Genomic DNA, 19,515 nt, shown 5'->3' with positions numbered 1-19,515 from the left:
GGAATGTAAACTGGTGCAGCCACTATAGAAAACATTATGGGAATTCCTTTAAAAACTAAAAACAGAGCTACCATACGATCCTTCTATTCTACTCCTGGGTATATGTCCAAGAAAAAACAAAAACTCTAAATACATGCACCCCAATGTTCATAGCAGCACTATTTACAACAGCCAAGACATACAAACAACCCAAGTGCCCATCAACAGACGACTGGCTTAAGAAGCTGTGGTACATATATACAAGGGAATATCACTCAGCCATAGAAAGAATGACTTATTGCCATTTGCAGCAACATGGATGGACCTAGACACTATTACACGTAGTGAAGTAAGTCAGAGAAAAGCAACATTATGTGATATCACTTATATGTGAAATCCAGAAATAATACAAGTGAATCTACACACAAAACAGCAACTAACTCAAAGACATAGCCCATGGGATTAACAGCGACAAACTACTATACATAAAATAGATAAGTAACAGGATTTACTATATAGCATAGGGAACCATATTCCAAATCTTATAATAACTTATGATGGAAAATAATCTGAAAAAAGTATATATATAAAACTGAATCATTCTGCTGTATATCTGGAATTAATACAATACTGTGTATCAACTATAAAAAAAGAATAAAAAAGAGAAAGAAGTCTTGGGGTAGGGAAGCGTAGAAGGTCTCAAATATTTGAATCAAATCACTGAACTTCTTTTTGCCGCGCCACACAGCTTGCAGGATCTTAGCTCCCTGATCAGGGACTGAGCCCTACACCCTAAGCAGTGAAAGGGCCAAGTCCTAACCACTGGACAACCAGGGAATCCCCAAGTCATTACACTTTTAATGCAGACAGTAATAATGCAAGTTCACAAGTTCAAAGAAATGTGGTAACTCTAGAAGAACTGTAGATTTAGGTGAAATGCTAATTATTTTTCTAATATAACAAGGCTGTGCTAAGATAACTAAGAGGTAATTTTTACCAACGAGACAAAAGTAATTATAATAACCTATTTTATAGGTATCCTTTTTTTGTATTACCTGCAAGTGTAACGAGCAAGTTTCTACAGAGAACCCTGCCTTGTTCTTCATCTCTAAATGGATGATTATTTTTCTACACCAGGTGGGCCATTTACCATGTTAGATTCAGACTGTCTGTGTCCCCAGGCACCAGTGGTGTGACTTCCATGAAAAATGACTTCCTTTTTCTCTGCACAGTACGTTTTCCCTCTTGCCCTTGCCTCAGTGGACAGTGAGCAGGCCTTGCCACTGTTAGGTGCCCATTCCTAAACTTACAAATTCAATCAAAGGGACATTATGGGGCATAAAGTAATTACAACTAATGGTCTTAAAAGTGATGTTTTGTATTCTTTGAACACTGATCAGCATGGGCACTTGGCAGCTTGAAGAAACATTCTAACTCATGTTAGAAGATACACATGAAAACATTATATACTTACTTGGAATTCCAAGCCAGCTGTGCTAAGTAGTATTTCCCAAAGATTATAGAGTAGCTCTAACCTGCAAACAAGTTTCTGCCTTGGGGATAAAATGGTGAATAGTCTCAGAAGAGTAAGAAATAACCAGGAATAGTTAAGTCTTTTGAGAAAATAATTAACTGCCTACTACATTTCCCAGTAAGTAGCATGCTAACCTCTGCCAGGAGTCTCTGGAATTCTTTGCCACATTCTTTGACTACATTCTTAATAAGTCTGACCTTAAGCAAGACACTTAACCTCTAAGAACATACTTCCTTATGTGTAAAACTAGGTTAATTAATCCTTCCCCTTTCTATTTTCTAGGAAATACGGTGAGAAAAAAATAATAGAGGTGAGACATCCCGAACTCTGGAAGAAAAAAATGTGACCTAAATTCTTAGTATATTAGCTATATCCCAGTCTCCTTTTTGATAACTTACCACTTTAAACAACAACAACAAAACTGTTTGAATTACCTAAAAATAAAAAATAAGTATAACAGTATTTTTAAAAAACTATGGCAACACTAACGCAACATCAGGGAGACAAAGAATACCATGGTGTTTTTACAGCTAAAATTAGAAAAGCAAAAAAGAGGGACTTTCCTGGTAGTCCAGTGGTTAAGAATCCACCTTCCAGTGCAGGGGACGAAGGTTCAATCCCTGGTCAGAGAACTATATCCCACATGCCACAGGGCAACTACTGAGCCCACTCACCACAGCAAAGACACCACGTGCCACGACTAAGACCCAATGCAGCCAAATAAATAAATTAAGACGAAAAGCAAAAAAAGAGAGAAATATAGCAAGGAGATCCGAACTGGTTTCCTTCCCCAAGAGATTTAATAATATAGTTACTTACCTATCACAAAATAAGCTCATCTTTCTGCTAAAAGGATAACAAACCCTCTCCACATACTAGAGGACACTCCTTTTACGGCTATTTTATCCAGTTGTATATTAAGAATCCACCCAGATACCTAGAAAGACCCAACCAGCAGAAACCATATATGCTCACTCCAATGAGGATCTTGCCCACACTGAGATTAAACTGTGTTTAAAACAATTACTGTGATCTGTAAAAGCCACCACAAAATTTTTATGTGAAGATGTCAAGAGAATTCCAGAAACAAACTGTATTGCTTAGTTGGTCTATATAATATCATTTATTTATGCTCAAGCATCTGACACACATGCTCATCAAAGTTGGTATTCAGAAGCTATAACACGTGGTATAGAAGATAACTCACAAATTATTGTGTGACTCTGAATTACCAACTTTTGCATGTGTGAGATGCTTAAGCATAAATAAATGGTGTTATCTAGACTAATTAAATCATTACATCTGTGTAACAACTTGCAGTTTCTGAAATTCTTCTGACAATGCTTCATCAAAGATTTCTGGCTCACACGAGTTTTTGCTTTTTATTTTTAATTTCAAATAAGGTCTTATATACTGCTACTCCCTTACTCCTCTAAGAATCATGGCATTCAAAGAGACAAAGCCATACTGATGGGTTTCTTGATTCTTACATTTTCTCATATTCTTGATGCAACAGTGTTTTCCTGGAATAAGACAAATTCCAAGCCATTCAATTTTGTGAAATTCCTACAGCATATCCATGTGTGACTGTGGTGTGTTTACGGAAATACACAGTAGGTGTAAGACACAACCCACCCATTCAAATATTTATACCAATTACAAACTCCACGAAGGCAGGACTCTATCTGGCTTGTTCAATGATGTATAAGCATATAATATATATTCAATAAATATTTGCTGAGTGAATAACAATCTTACCAAAAAGCCTTATATATTTTTCCATACATATGTGACTAATGCCTAGAATCACAAGAAGAAAGATTAAGAAAATCTCTAAACAAATGTCAGAAAGTGATAGGTCCTACTTCTGAGAACTGGCTCAAGTTTAAGCTGTCTGCCAGTAGCGCTATAATTACACATATACTGCTATTTTTTTCCTAGGTTCCTGGGTCCTTCTCTTTCTACTTTCCTTTAGACACAGGTTGCTAAGTAAAGAAAAAATTATACTATAGGCATTTAAAATTAAATGAAGGGGAGAACAATAGCTTAAATAAATATCTCATGTCAGGAAGAAACAGCTGGGTTACACTACAGAGTTAGGCCTGAGTTTGAAATCCAGCTTTATTATTAGACATGTGGCTTTAGAAAAGTAAGTAACCTAATGTCTCTGAAAGTGTCTTCACTGAAAACATGGGATACCTACTACAAAAAGACTGCAGTGAACATTCAAAGAAATAATGCATGCAAAATAAGCACAGTGCCCGAAACCTAGTAAAGGCTCAATAAATGCTAAAATAATCACTAGGGAAACATAATCACTTATGAAGTTCACAGTGTCCATGGAAAAACAAGGCAAGCACTCAAGAGAAGACCATCCACTCCTGGCAAATGAGATACAAGATAAATTCCTCACATAGTCAAATATACCCTAAATAGCCAAAACAATCTTGACAAAGAAGAGTGCAGCTGGAGGAGTCACACTGACTTAGGACTATATTACAAAGCTACAGTAATCACAACAGTATGGTACTGACACAAGAACAGACACACAAATTAACGGAACAGAAGAGAAAGCCCAGAAATAAACCAATGCGCATATGGTCAACTAACCTATGACAAAGGAGGCAAGAATATACAATGGAGAAAAGACAGTCGTTTCAATAAGTAGTGCTGGGAAAACTGGACAGCTACATGTAAAAGAATGAAATCAGAACATTCTCCAACACCATATACAAAAATAAACTCAAAATAGATTACAGAGCTAAATGTAAGACCCAGGACATTCTGACATAACTTGTATTCTGACATAACTTTTTGGATCCATCTTCTAGAGTAAAGGAAACAAAAACTAAAATAAACAAATGGGACCTAATCAAACGTAAAAGCTTCTGGACAGCAAAGGAAACCATAAACAAAATGAAGAGAGTCTGTGGAATGGGAGAAAATATTTGCAGAAGATGTAACCAGGGGGCTACATGCTGGCTCAGTGGTAAAGAATCCATTTGCCAATGCAGAAGACATGAGTTTGGTCCCTGGTCCAGGGAGATCCCACATGCTGCGGAGCAGCTAAGCCCATGCGCCACAACTACTGAGTCTGTGCTCTGGAGCCTGGGAGCCACAAATACTGAAGCCCACACACCCCAGAGGCCGTGCTCCATGGGAGAAGCCACCGCAATGAGAAGCCCACGCGCCACAACAAGAGAAAGCCCGCACACAGCCACAAAGACCCAGCACAGCCAAAAATAAATAAATGCACAGAATTTTTTTAAAAAGAAGGTGCAACCAACAGGGGATTAATTTCCAAAATATACAAATAGCTCATACAACTCAACAAAAAATGGGCAGATCTAGACATTTCTCCAAAGACGTACAGGTGGCTAAAAAGCACACGAAAAAATGCTCAACATCACTAATTATAGAGAAATGCAAATCAAAACTACAATAAGGTACCACCTCATACCAGTTTGAATGGCCATCATTTAAAAACCTATAAATAGGGACTTCCTTGGCAGTCCAGTGGTTAAGACTCTCTCTGTTCTTCCAATGCAGGGGGCATGGGTTTAATCCCTGGCCAAGGAACTAAGAGCCCACATGCTGTGCTGCAGGATCAAAATAAAAGGAAAAGGAACCCTCCCACACTACTGGTGGGAATGTAAATTGGTGCAGTGACTATGGAGAACAGTATGAAGGGTCCATAAAAAACTAAAAACAGAGCTACCACATGATCCAGCAACCCCACTGCTGGGCATATAGTCGAATAAAGCTCTAACTTGAAAAGACACATGCACCCCAAAGATCATAGCAGGCCTGTTTACAATAGCCAAATATAGAAGCAAACTGAATGTCCATCAACAAATGAATGGATAAAGAAGATGTGGCACAGGTATATACACACACATAATTAATAACTAATCAGTCATAAAAAAAGAAAGAAAGAATGCCATTTGCAGCAACATGGATAGACCCAGAGATTATCATACTAAGTGAAGTCAGTCAGACAGAAAATGACAAGTATCACATATATGGGGACGCTAAAAAAAATGCAAATGAGCTTACTTACAAAACTGAAACAGATTCACAGACATGTAAAAGAAAGTTTTGGTTACCAAAAAGGAAGGGGGGAGGATATATTTGGAATTTGGGATTAACAGATATAGACCATTATATGTAAAATAGATACACAACAAAGACTACTGTACAGCACAGGAAACTATATCCAGTATCTTATAGTAACCTATAGTGGAAAAGAGTCTGAAAAGAATATATATATACACATATAACTGATTCACTCGGCTATACACCTGAAACACTATAAATGAACTATACCTTAGTAATTTTTTTTAATTTTTAAAGGAAAATAAAAATTTAAAGGAAAAGAAATAAATACCCCATGTACATCTTCCTAAAGGGATATGGTAGGCTATTTATAAAAGTGCCCAGCACACTGCCTGACACATGGTAGAAATGTATGATGGCTTCCTCCTCTCTCCCTCTGGGACTCTTGGCAGGAGCCCTAAGGTGATAGTATTCATTGTCACAAACATTCACAAGCATCGACACTTGGAGCATATCTGCTTCACAGTACACACACCCTAACCTATCTTGAAATTGATACAGGCATAGAGACATTTTTCTGGCAGTCTGAAAAAACAAAAACAACAACCCCTACATCCAGATTTGGAGAGAGAGAAAATTACCACTTATTAAGTACCTTCATACTTCTACCTTCATACTTCTACCTTCATACTTCATTTCTACCCTTACAGATATGTCCATTCTGAGTGGTAAGCCTCACTTTCTGTCTACCTTTTCATCAGTTCCTGTCTTTCCCATGATGAGTATTACATGTGAGAATTTGCCAATTATCCTGAAGAAATGGGAACACTAATCAATAATGATAAAACTGCCAGGAATCCTCTGTCTTTAACAAGGTAATCTTTATCCTGTGCATGATATAATCTAAATCTTTGGTTGTCTCCAGTATTCTAATTATTTGGACACTGTCCAATGACCACGAGGATCACCATCAATGGTTTGCAGGGCAAATGCCAACATGTTTAGGTTTAAAGTTGTATTCAAGGACTTCTCTGGTGGTCCAGCAGTTAAGAATCTGCCTTGCAATGGAGGGGATGCAGGTTTGATCCCTGGTCAGGGCACTAAGATCCCACATATTGTGGAGCAACTAAGCTCACGCACCAGAACCACTGAGCTCATGTGCTGCAATGAATGATCCAAGCACGACACAGTGAAGATCCCGTGTGCTGTAACTAAGACCCGATGCAGCTAAGTAAACAGATAAATGTTTTTTAAAAATTAAAAAATGAATTTGTATCTGACACACACAAATTTAAATGAACCACCCTGGGAACTCAAAATGAACTTTAGTTTCTAAAATAAAGTACAACCAAAATTTTGCCTCTTTTTATAAGCAGGGAAAGAAAAAAACAAAACAGATAAATTGATATCTTTTCCCACCTTAAAAAAATACATGATATAAGCTTATTTTTAAAATGGAGATCTTTAAGTCATTTTGAGATTTCCTCATCTATACAATAGGGATAATAACAGTATCTATCATTATAAGGTTATGGCAAGGTTTAAGTAAACAAATGTAATGTGCTTTAATTAGAGAAATTAAAGAGTCTCTTGATGAAGATGAAAGAGGAGAGTGGAAAAGTTGGCTTAAAACTCAACATTCAAAAAACTAAGATCATGGCATCTGGTCCCATCACTTCATGGCAAATAGATGGGGAAACAGTGGAAATGGTGACAGACTTTATTTTCTTGGGCTCCAAAATCACTGCAGAAGGTGACTAGCCATGAAATTAAGACACCTGCTCCTTGGAATAAAAGCAATGACAAACCTAGGCAGTGTATTAAAAAAAGCAGACGTAACTCTGCCTATAAAGGCCCGTCTTGTAAAAGCTATGGTTTTTCCAGTAGTCATGTACAAATTTGAGAGCTCGACAATAAAAAAGGCTGAACACAGAAGAATTGATGATTTTTGAACTGTGATGCTGGAGAAGACTCTTGAGAGTCCCTTAAACTGCAAGAGATCAAACCAGTCAATCCTAAAGGAAATCAAGCCTGAATAATTTACTGGAAGGACTAATGCGGAAGCTGATGCTCCAATACTTTAGACATCTGATGCGAAGTGCTGACTCATTAGAAAAGACCCTGATGCTGGGAAAGACTGAAGGCAGAAGGAGAAGGAGATAACAGAGGATGAGATGGTTGGATGGCATCACCGACTCAATAGACATGAGTGTGAGCAAGCTCCGGGAGACAGTGAAGGACAGGGAAGCCTGGCGTGGTGCAGTCCATGGGGTCACAAATGGTCAAACACTCTTGAGTGACTGAAACAACAACAAATGTGCTCAATGAAATGCCTGTTACATAGTAATAACACAGATGATCTATATCACCATCATCACCACAGCTTTTAGGATTTGATCGCATTATTAACAGATCCAACTAGATAATAATAAGATCAAGAAAATGTACCAGCGAATTCCCTGGTGGTCTAGTGGTTAAGACTCCAAGCTTTCACTGATGAGGACTTGGGTTCAATCCTTGGTCAGGGTACTAAGATCCCACAAGCGACACAGCGCGGCTCAAAAAAACAAGTACTACAGAATGCTAATAAAATTATCCACCTTTTTCTGTTGCTAAAAGGAATACAATTAAAGCCAGGGGAATTAGCCAATAAGCACATCTCTTATGTCCCTCTCCATGGGACTGAAATGGACTTCCTAAGTACCTGTGAGCCCTGTAGAACTGAGTTCAGTTCCACTTTGTACCTCTGAGCTCAATTCCCTTGTACGTTTGAAAGTGGGAAAGTTATGACCAACCTAGATAGCATATTCAAAAGCAAAGACATTACTTTGCCAACAAAGGTCCATCTAGTCAAGACTATGGTTTTTCCTGTGGTCATGTATGGATGTGAGAGTTGGACTGTGAAGAAAGCTGAGCACCGAAGAATTGATGCTTTTGAACTGTGGTGTTGGAGAAGACTCTTGGGAGTCCCTTGGACTGCAAGGAGATCCAACCAGTCCATTCTGAAGGAGATCAGCCCTGGGATTTCTTTGGAAGGAATGATGCTAAAGCTGAAACTCCAGTACTTTGGCCACCTCATGCGAAGAGCTGACTCATTGGAAAAGACTCTGATGCTGGGAGGGATTGGGGGCAAGAGAAGGGGATGACAGAGGATGAGATGGCTGGATGGCATCACTGACTCGATGGACGTGAGTCTGAGTGAACTCCGGGAATTGGTGATGGACAGGGAGGCCTGGCGTGCTGCGATTCATGGGGTCGCAAAGAGTCAGACACGACTGAGCGACTGATCTGATCTGATCTGATACGTGGCACACACATGCAAACTTTCCTTCTAACTCTTGGAGCACTTCCTTCTAACTCTTGTGCATACAACTCCTTGTATATTCCCTCTCTCATGAAAAAGAAACACTGTAGTGATTAAGAAGAGTGTGAAATTCCATAAATTTTACAGCTAAAGAGAACAGTTGTGATAAATACACTGAAACAACAAAATCAGCGACGAGAGTCTGGGCGGTGACAAGCAGCGGTGTGACATCTGGCGGAAGCCAAAGTCACAGCAAGGGGGAGAGAGGTGGGCGTGAGGAAGCATCCTGCCGAGCGTGGACACAGAAAAGGAGAGGAACTGACAGTCTTCCTTTGGAGCCAGGCCAGCCTTTCCCACCTCTAATTGAACAGGACGACGTCCTCCAAGTGAGGTGCCTTGGAGAACGATGCAGTTTCCTTTGCAATGTGTGGCGCACCTCGGAACATTAAGCAGCATGTGAAGTATACGTGCATTCCTCGTGGCCCGTAATTTGGTAGGAGAGGCAGAACCACCAACGGGACAAAGGACTTGGCTAATGATGACAGTGTTTTAATAAAGCAGCTTCTAAACAGAGACTGGGCTTTGAAGGGAACAGTGCCTGCTATCTCATTTAGTCCAGTCGATTGTCAAAGCTGCCTAAAATTCCATCTTTGGCACCAAGAATATTTCACAAAAGTGCAGTTTTCAGAGTTAGAAGGGATCTAAGAGCTCATCTAGTTTATCCAATATCCCTCTCATAAATGTGGGGACTCGGGTTCAAAGAGGGGACAGTGACTTACTCTAAATTATACAGCTAATTAGAGTCAGGACCAAAATCCAGGCTTTCTAATCTCAAGTCTTGTGTGCTTTTCTAGGAAATGATGCTGCCTCCACAAAATGGAAATTAGTGTGAAAATATGATTCAATATGTAAATGTCAGTTTCGCACTCAAAAAGTTCAGAATGTACTGTTTTGCATACCAGCATCTATTGTTCTCTATTTCATGTATTACCTCTTATATGACCAATAATATTTTAAGTTTTAAAAGGACAGGTTTAATGTCAGACCATTATGACTTCTCTAAAGGGTCTACAACTATGCAAGATATACTAAATAAATATAAATAGATGCTAACACCTTAACTGCTTTGCCAATGCTCAATATTTCAACTTTGTTAATAAATAAAATGGATCCATTGTTATTTTCTTACACTGGTGCTCTGAACTCTGAATCAGGAGCTTGTTTCCAATAACCAACAGATTTTATCAGCTATCTGCTTTGGCTAGATTAGGTGATATAACTTTAAAATTTCAACGTTAATTTTGTCACTTTAATTAAAGAAAGACTTTGTACTTATACTGGAATTGCAATGTTCACTACTTCAAACACTTCTAGAAAATCTAAAAGATTTTAGCAGCTTCCAACTGTTCTTGTGACCAAGTAGCTTTCCCAGCTCTAAAAGATTATGGATGGGGATAGTACTGGAGCTGAGGAAGAACTCCTTATCCCTAACGCCTAAGCAATACAGAATCACTTGCACCTTGACTTTAATCCTCCGACAAGAATCTCTTTTAAGGAAAACCATCAGTCTCTTCTTTCTTATAACAGGGGTGACTACACTTTAAGTAAAACCATACAGAGTTTATAAAAGGCTTCAACCAAATCCTGAGAGAATTCTCTGAGGCTGCACAGAATAATTATGAAAGGGGGGAATGCCCCAACCAACTTCACTTTTGCATGTGGAATGTGAATATATTATAAATTCAATAAGTATTATTGGGCACTTATGTGAGAAGCATTATGCCAGGTGATGAAGATGGAAACCTGGATCTGGAAGGAGCTGACAAGACAGACTGGAGTAGCAAGGATTTCAGATGGAGGAAACAGCATTTGTGAAGGTAAAGACACAAAGGAACGGGGAATATTTGGGTACTGGGGAATATGGGACATGTATGCTTAGTGAAGGAGGTGACTTCAGTAGAAAGCAGAGAGGAACTGAGATAACAGGAATTGAATGATACTGTCATTGGCTTCCTAGACTATGAAATATGAACTTAAGAGGAGTTCCCTGGTGGCCTAGTGGTTAGGATTCCAGGCTTTCATTGCCACGGCCTGGGTCCAATCCCTGTCTGGGGAACTGAGATCCTGCAAGCCATCCAGCTGAGCCAAAAAAATAAAAAATAGCTTCCGTATATAAACTATGGAGGAACCAGTGAAAACCATACCCACTCCCATGCCAATATAAGCCTTTTTCATGTCTTAGAACACTGTAGAAGCAGTAGGGATGAAGGGAGACGTGGAATATAAAATATACTTAGAAGGCAGAATAGATAGGAATTAATGAATAATGAAATAGAAGGTGAGAGAGAAAGAGGAGTTAAGAGGATGCTCAAAAAAGGGAAAGGTGGTAGAGCAAATGTGAAAAACTCAATTTAGACCCAATGAGACTTAAACTGAGCTGTTCAGAAGCAACTGGAAAGAAAAAACAAGGTACAGCTGAAATCATGAGACTGAATGAAAGAGTCAGCAGCTCAGTCGCGTCTGACTCTTCGCAACCCCGTGGTTTGTCCATGGGATTCTCCAGGCAAGAACACTGGAGTGGGTTGCCATTTCCTTCTCCAGGGGATCTTCCAGACCCAGGAATCGAACCCAGGTCTCCTGCACTGCAGGCAGATTCTTTACTGACTGAGCTATGAGGGAAGACTGAATGAGTCAGCCAGTTGGAAGGTTTTATTTACACAAACACACGTTCCTATGTTCACATGTGGAAGACACCAGAGGAAACAATTACCACAGGACACACCATGGCAGAGATATTCTTCCCAGGTCATCATGAGAGCACAAAGAAGCTCTTGTGAGTAACGAACATATACGGGGAAATACAGAGTTTCCCTGGAAAATGATATTTTTAAAACGACATATGCCAAAAGTTAGGCACGTGTTTTTGTGAAAAATAAGGACTTGAGATCAAATGTGGCTTTAGCGCTTACAGTTGTGTTACAAAAGACAGTCCACTTGGCCTTGAAGTTTCAAGTGCCCCATCTGAATATGGGGGCAGTCCTGCTTGCCTGACAGCTGCAAGGAATGAAAAGTACTCATCTATGTTAAAGTTTCTAGAAGAAGGCCCAGTAAATAATAGGTGCCTAATAAGTCTCAACTGAATCTGAATTTTATAAGCAAAAAATTAAATACTGTGTATACATCAATTTTTAGCAAAATTATACTCAATAATTATGAAATTCCTATACATTTTACCTCTCTAAAACCATCACTAACCCCAAGTTTGAGTTGTAATCTCATCGTAATTAGAAGTTCAGAAATTTAATGAGTTGAATGCAACATGGCACAGCTGCCTTATTATACCAACTAGTTAACACAGTATTTGTTTTCTACATTAATTTTACTTGCTAATCAAAAATACTGCTTTCTCCCAAATAACATCAAAATAAAATTGCTGATTGTGCAATGGTAAAACTAACAACACCATGTCTGCAACAAGGTCACTTGATTTTTTTTTTTCATGAGCTGGCAGTTTCCAGGGAAAATTCTGGGTTGGACAAAAAGTTTGTTCCGGTTTTTCCATAATAGCTTACAGAAAAACCCAAATGAACTTTTTGGCCAACCCAATATAAGACTCCGTATACCTTCATCGGTTCTCAAAAAATTCCAGGACCAAAGTCACGCTCTGTACACCCCTAGGCAGATATATGTTAAGCTGCATATGGTGAACATGCCCATGAATATCTTTGTTTGGGGTTGTTGTTTTGTTTGCTACACTGCTCAGCTGTGGTGTATCAGTTCCCAACCAGGGACTGAACCTGGCTTGTGGTAGTGAAAGCCCAGGATCCTAACCACTAGGCCCCCAGGGAACTCCCACCCATGGGTTATCTTTGAATGTTGAGCATGTGTCCTGATTCATCTCCTTGAATTAATAAGTAAATCGCTGGGGAAAAAACTACTTAGGGCTACATATAATTGTATGTTTTCAGATGCCCATAGCAACTAGAAAATCCTGGGGAAAAGACTATTTAGAAGCCCCTGTACTAGAACACAGCACTCCCCAACAGCAGCCCAGGCCCAACACAATGGACATGAAAGCTCCTCACGGGTCTTCCTGCTTCCTTCTGTGCTGTGTGCTGTGCTCAGTCATGTCTAACTCTAGCTTGCCAGGCTCCTCTGTCCGTGGGATTTTTCAGGCAAGAATACTTGCCTGAGTATTACAACCCTGAGTGGGTTGCTATTTCATCCTCCAGGTCTTCCCAACCCAGGGATCAAACCCACGTCTCCTGTGTCTCCTGCACTGCAGGTGGATCCTCTACCACTGAGCCACTGCTGCCGTCTACTTTCCCCAAATGATCTACCAAAGAGTGGCCAATGGTCTAATCAAACCTCATCTGATCATGCTATCTCCCTCTTAGCCAACAAGCTTCCAGAGAGGCCCATTGCTTTTAGCACAAGAGCTTTTTTTTTATCAGTCTTCATGACATGGACTAACTCTCTAGTTTCAATCTTTTACTATTCCCCTAAAACCCTGAGCCATATTTAACAAACTACTTTAGATTACAGATTTTGTATATATCGTGTTTAGAGTAAAAACTATATGAAGTTATGTATTTCTATTTGTTTTTCCATCAGAAGAGCCCTAATTCGTATCCAGTACCTGTTGGGGGCCAGAGTGAGGTACTCCGCCCATGGCAAAGGTCATGAGGAAGGAGGCTCGACATACGCAAAGGCAGGATCGAGCCTCAGGAGTCCCCCTGGAAATCCTCGAGCATCTACCCCCATAACCAGAGCCTGCCTACTTTACTACTTTGTGCTCTCACCTACACCTCTGACTTTACAGGGGGCTGTCCCCCACCACCTCTTTCGGAGAAGGAGTTAACCTAGAGCTCCAGTCAATAAAAACTCTTGGGCATGACAAGAGTGTTTTAACCTACAAACTCCTCTGAAGGTTCTCTAGCCTGCCTGACAGGCTCGTCCGGCCACATGTGATTGCTCACAGCCTCCCAACCGTGAGAGGCACGAGATGCTTTAAACCCTCTAAAAACAGGTTCTTTAGAGAAGTTAGAAAACTATAAGTATAAGTATAGTGGGCTGATTTGAAATTGTGTTGGTGAAGGGTTTTTCATTTGTTGAGCCAATGTTTGTTGCTAAGTCTCCACATCCCCTGCCCTTACACACATTAATGAATATATAGAAGAAATAAGTATTAACCTTTGATATTAATCACGTTAGACCTTAGGCTAAGTAAATTCTTTCCTTAACTAAAACCCACTACACCCTCACCCTATAGGAATGTAACTTTATTTGGGTGGTGTCTGTTTTAAGAATAATCACCCCTGGAGAAATAAGTGTCCTGGTTGACTGACCGCTGTCACAAGGAGAGGGTCATAAATTGTCAGCAGGCCCCCCTGGCCAGAAGATGATGTAACACCCCTAAGATCTCTGTATACATTTGTATGAAGCACCTGACTTTCATAAAAGTCAGGACTGCTGACCCCGCGTGACTTTTGCATAACATCTCAGTGTATAAAAGTAGACCATGGAAAATAAAGAATTGGGATCAGTTTCTCGAAATACTGGTCTCCCCATGTTGCTCTCTCTCTCACTCTGGTTGAGTCTCCATCTGGAGCGCGGAACCCGCCATGCTTACTAATTATGCCTGGGCTTCTAAGATCCGACCGGGGAGGCCTCAGTGTCTCCTGTCCTTCGGGAGAACGGAAGGACGCCTGCGGCCTACGTAAGTGGTGCAAACTTCTTGTCTTGAAGTTTTATTGGTCTCCTGCGTAAACCAAGCTACTCAGCCTCTTTTCTCCACTGAATTTTCCTACTGAGCTATCCTTATTCTATTACTCTTTATATCTTTAATTAATATCTAATTGAAGCTATTGTATCCTGACCCTCGCCGACGCCGTCCCCGCTTCGAATACCCTGGATCAGCCGGGCAAGGACCCCGGCAAGTACCCCACTAGTTAAAACAGGTAAAAAATGAGTAGGAGACTCAGAAAACTATTTGTGCCTGCCCCAAACATCGTTAGAAAATGACTGTGCCAAAGGAAATGGCAACCCACTCCAGTTTTCTTGTCTGGAGAATCCCATGGCTGGGGGAGCCTGGCAGGCTACAGCCCATAGGGTCACAAGAGTCAGACATGACTTAGCAACTAAACCACCACCACCATCAACCTAACCCTCTCTCACACTCCTCTAGGTCTGCACTTTCAGTGTTCCTTTCTGCTTCATCTTAGCCTAATGACAGCTGGTCCTTCAACACTCAAGTTAGGCTCAGTTGACAGAGCAACTACCTGTAAGGCTATTGTAGTACTTGTCACTCTGCAGTATAGCTGTTTATTCTCCACCACCCCATCTGAAGGCACACACTAAGCTTTGCACATTTCTTCAGCTCCCAGGGACAGTGCAGGCTATAGATGTGTTGTAGGGATGGCTAGCAGCACCTATGCAACTTCTTAGCTATATTATACTGTACAAATCAGGAGGCATAGGAAAAGGAAATGTGAAATTCTGGCCAAGTATTTCAGTTAATAAAGATTCAGATTACTTCCTCTCCCTTCCCTTTTTCTTTCCAATCTACTTCATGCTATCTGCTTTACTGTCTACATTCAAAAGTAATGGTAAGTCTGAAACTTTTTTCCATTTTTAGCTTTTAAAAAAATGTGTTCTGCTTTCCTACCCCTTTTACTCTTCCTTTTTATGCTATTAAACTTTTTTGGTGAAATAATACACTCACATAAAAATGCATAAAATATACACATATGGTTTAATGAATAAAGTGAACATACACTTAACTACAACCAAAGTCAAGAATAGAACAGTCAACTATTTCTCCCTCCAAAGGCTTCCTATTCCCCTGTGGGGATCAGCCCCTGAATTCATATCTCTGCATGATCCTGGTCCATGACAGGTAAAGAGAAGCACTAAGATGCCAGGGTACATGCGTATTTGTATCTGTGAATATGTGTGAGGACATGCCCACACAGGCCAAGGCACTGGTTTAAAGCAATCTTAAAAGGTGGGGTAAATCTGCATTTCTAGTGGTAAACACTTTGCTGCTTACTAAAACAGTATTCTACTGCTTATGGCTTAAACCAAATCCTAACAGGAAACCACATAATTTTCAAGATACAAGTTTCAAAACAACACAAATTTAAGGCCAATTACTTATACTGCTTCACCCCATTGTGGACAGGAAAGATGCTTTAAGTGAAAAGTTGGCATTATGAGGTTACACAATCCCGGCCACCCAATAGGCTCATTCCACTCAGCGGAGAATAGGGGTTCTCTATGCTCACAGCAGGCATACAACAGGGTAGCACATATATGCTCTCTGAGCGAGAAAGCAACACCTTCTCACATACAACCCCCTGGAGAGAGATGGGGAAGGCGAGGGGGGAGGACTTTACACCTGCAAACTCCTAACTCTATCAGCGCTAGGACTGGGAAAAACAGCACATATTAAAAAAAAAAAAAAAGGTTTTCTGATAAAGCTAGTAACTTTCAGAGAAGGATGTTAAGTCATTTTTTTCCTAGGAAACTAGTAGGCACAATGATTCAACATCCAAGTCTTTGTCTCCTTAATGGACTGAGTCAAGCCCTAATGACTGTATAAATAGACTGCTTAAAAGGGCAGCTGTCAGAACTCTTATTATTCTTGGCAGAAAAACACTATAAGCACAAAGTGCTGTCATATAAATTAAGGCATCTGAACTTCAGGGCATCTGTCCCTGGGCCTCTGGATAATCAAAATGACCACTAAAAGTAGAATGGTGGTATCTCCAATGGGGCAGACATGAGTAACTTCCAACCCTGAGAGATTCCAGTGAGATGTGACTTGAAATGCACGTTTTGCAATACCATTGAATGTCCATCTATATGTAGCCATTTAAGTTTTTACTCTATGTTCTATTAAGGCTAGTAGACAAAAGTAATTAATAGATATAACTCTTGGCCCATAGTGAAAATCCAGCTAGCTGACTAGCTAACTGAGGTCTGGCAGGGAAGAAAACACCTCTCCAGGTCTTAAAAACCATTGACTGCACTGAAACTCCATGAGTTCCATGAGGAACGTCTTGGTATTTTTTTTTTCAATTTCCCCATCACCAAGAGTGAGCCAGCTCTGTCTGTCAAGATGCCCAGGCTGCGTGGCAGCAGTGTCAAAGGCTGCCATTTGCTCCGAGGCACTGCCATCTGCAGCAACACAACATTTTGTCTCCGGAAAATAAACACATCTGCCTTTGCCAGTGTCCTCCCACTGTGCCGCCCATCTGGAGCAGGTGAGCTAGAAGGCAAGCCTGGGCACGGGTGAGACGGGGCGAGCAGGGAGACGAGGCCTCAAGGGAGAAGGCACGTGCAGGAAGAAAGTAGTGCTGTGTCATGTCACATCCTGCTAACCACATTTGCCAAAAAGCTTGTGAAATTACCCTTGTTAGTGATATTTTAATCACAAGTAACAAATGGTTGGTTGCGTTTAGGGGACAAAACCTGCAAAGCCAAGGTTTCACCTGGGCCATCTGTTCACAAGATCACATGACCTCACCAATACCAATCAACAGATGATGTCTTTGTGTCAGCCACCAAAGGCAAGAGGACAATATTGTCCTTTGAATAGAAGGCTCAAGGCAACAGGGTTTCTCTAGGACAGGAGCATACAATACCTGCCTACCATTAACCAGAATAAACACACTCAAATTCAGGCCAGAGTGCTGAGACAAGTCACTTCTAGAAATGATTGATAGCTGAAATTCTTTCCTATATATTCTTACCCTTTCACTTAAAAAAAAATAAATTCAAGTCTAGTTATGGTCATTTTAAAAAAGGAATTTATTTTTGGCTGCACTGGGTCTTGGTTGCTGCATTCAGGCTTTCTCGAGTTGTAGTGAGTGGGGGCTGGTCTCTAATTGTGGTGCAGGGGGTCCTCACTGCGGTGGCTTCTCTTGTGGAACACGGCCTCTAGGGCACACAGGCTTCATGAGTTGTGGCACATGGGCTCAACGGTTGCAGCTCGTAGGCTACAGAGTGTGGGCTTAGTAATTGTGGTATATGGGCTTAGTTGCCCGACATGTGAGGTCTCGGACCAGGAATCATATCCATGTCCCCTGCACTGGCAGGCGGATTCTTAACCACTGGACCACCAGGGAAGTCCTAGTTATAGTCTTGATGTCAGATTTTTTTTTAAACTGAAGTATAGTTTTAATTTACAATCTTGTTTTTTTCAGATGTACAGCAAAGTGACATCAGTTTTATATATTTACTTTCTCAGACTATTTTCCATTATAGGTTATTTTAAGATATTGAATATAGTTTCCTGTTGTTGTTCAGTCACTAAGTTGTGTCCAACTCTTTACGACCCCATGGACTACAGAATGCTAGGCTTCCCTATCCTTCACTATCTCCCAGAGTTTGCTCAGATTCATGTCCATTGAGTTGGTGATGCCATTCAACCATCTCATCCTCTATCACCTCCCTCTCCTCCTGCCCCCAGTTTTTCCCAGCATCAGGGTCTTTTCCAATGAGCCAGAGCTTCACGTCAGGTGGCTAAAGTACTGGAGCTTCAGCTTCAGTATTAGTCCTTCCAGTGAATATTCAGGATTGATTTTCTTTAGGATTGACTGGTTTGACCTCCTTGTACTCCAGCACCACAGATCAAAAGCATCAATCTTTGGCACTCTACCTTCTTTATGGTCCAATTCTCACATCCACACATAACTACTGGAAAAATCATAGCTTTGACTATGTAGACCTTTGTCCGTAAAGTGACGTCTCTGCTTTTTAAAACTCTGTCTAGGCTTTTTGTAGCTCTTCTTCCAAAACCCTTGTTTCTTATCTATTCCATGCAGTTTGTTTCTGTTCATCCCCTACTTCTGATTTAACCCCTATTCCTCCCTTTCTCCTTTGGCGACCGTATGTTTGTTAACCACATCTGTGAGTCTGTTTCTGTTTTGTATATAGATTCATTTGTATTATTTTTTAGATTTTACACGTAAATGATACAATAAAACAGTTGTCCTTCTCTACCTGACTTATTTCACTTAACAGGATATTCTCTATGTCCATCCTTGTTGCTGCAAATGGCATTATTTCATTCTCTTTTATGGTGGAGTAATACTCCACTGTGTATACATACCACATCTTTTTAAACCGTCTGTTGATGGGTACTCGGGCTGTTTCCACATCTTGGCTGTTGTAAATAGTGCTACAATGAACACTGGGGTACGTGTATCTTTTCGAATTAGAGCTTTTGTCTTTTCTGGCTGTATACTCAGGAGTGGGGTTGCTGAACCATATGGCAACTTTTAATTTTTTAGGGATACTGTTTTCCATAGTGGCTGCACCAATTTGCATTCCCACCAATATATACAAGATTTCCTTTTTCTCCAATGTTCTCCATCACTTATTATTTGTAGACTTTTTATTTTTATTTTTTGATGGTTCTGTGCAGCATGTGGGATCTTAGTTCCCTGAGTGGGGATCAAACCTGTGCCCCCTGCACTGGGAGCACAGAGTCCTAACACTGGACCGTCAAGGAAATCCCTATTATTTTCAGACTTTTTGATGATAGCCATTCTGACTGGTGTGAGTGATACCTCAATGCAGTTTTGATTTGCCTTTCTCATTTCTCTAACAATTAAAAGAATCCACCTGCAATGCA

At 40.4% G+C, this 19,515-nt stretch overlaps 1 protein-coding gene across 1 annotated transcript in view; it reads right to left on the bottom strand.

Moving 5' to 3' along the window:
• PSMB2 (proteasome 20S subunit beta 2) overlaps positions 1–19,515 on the bottom strand; it is a 36,541-nt gene that overhangs the window by 4,287 nt on the left and 12,739 nt on the right. The window lies entirely within an intron of this gene.

Source organism: Bos taurus, chromosome 3 (genome assembly GCF_002263795.3).
Source record: "Bos taurus isolate L1 Dominette 01449 registration number 42190680 breed Hereford chromosome 3, ARS-UCD2.0, whole genome shotgun sequence".
Lineage (NCBI taxonomy): Eukaryota > Metazoa > Chordata > Mammalia > Artiodactyla > Bovidae > Bos > Bos taurus.
This window is presented reverse-complemented; position numbering and strand designations above follow the sequence as displayed.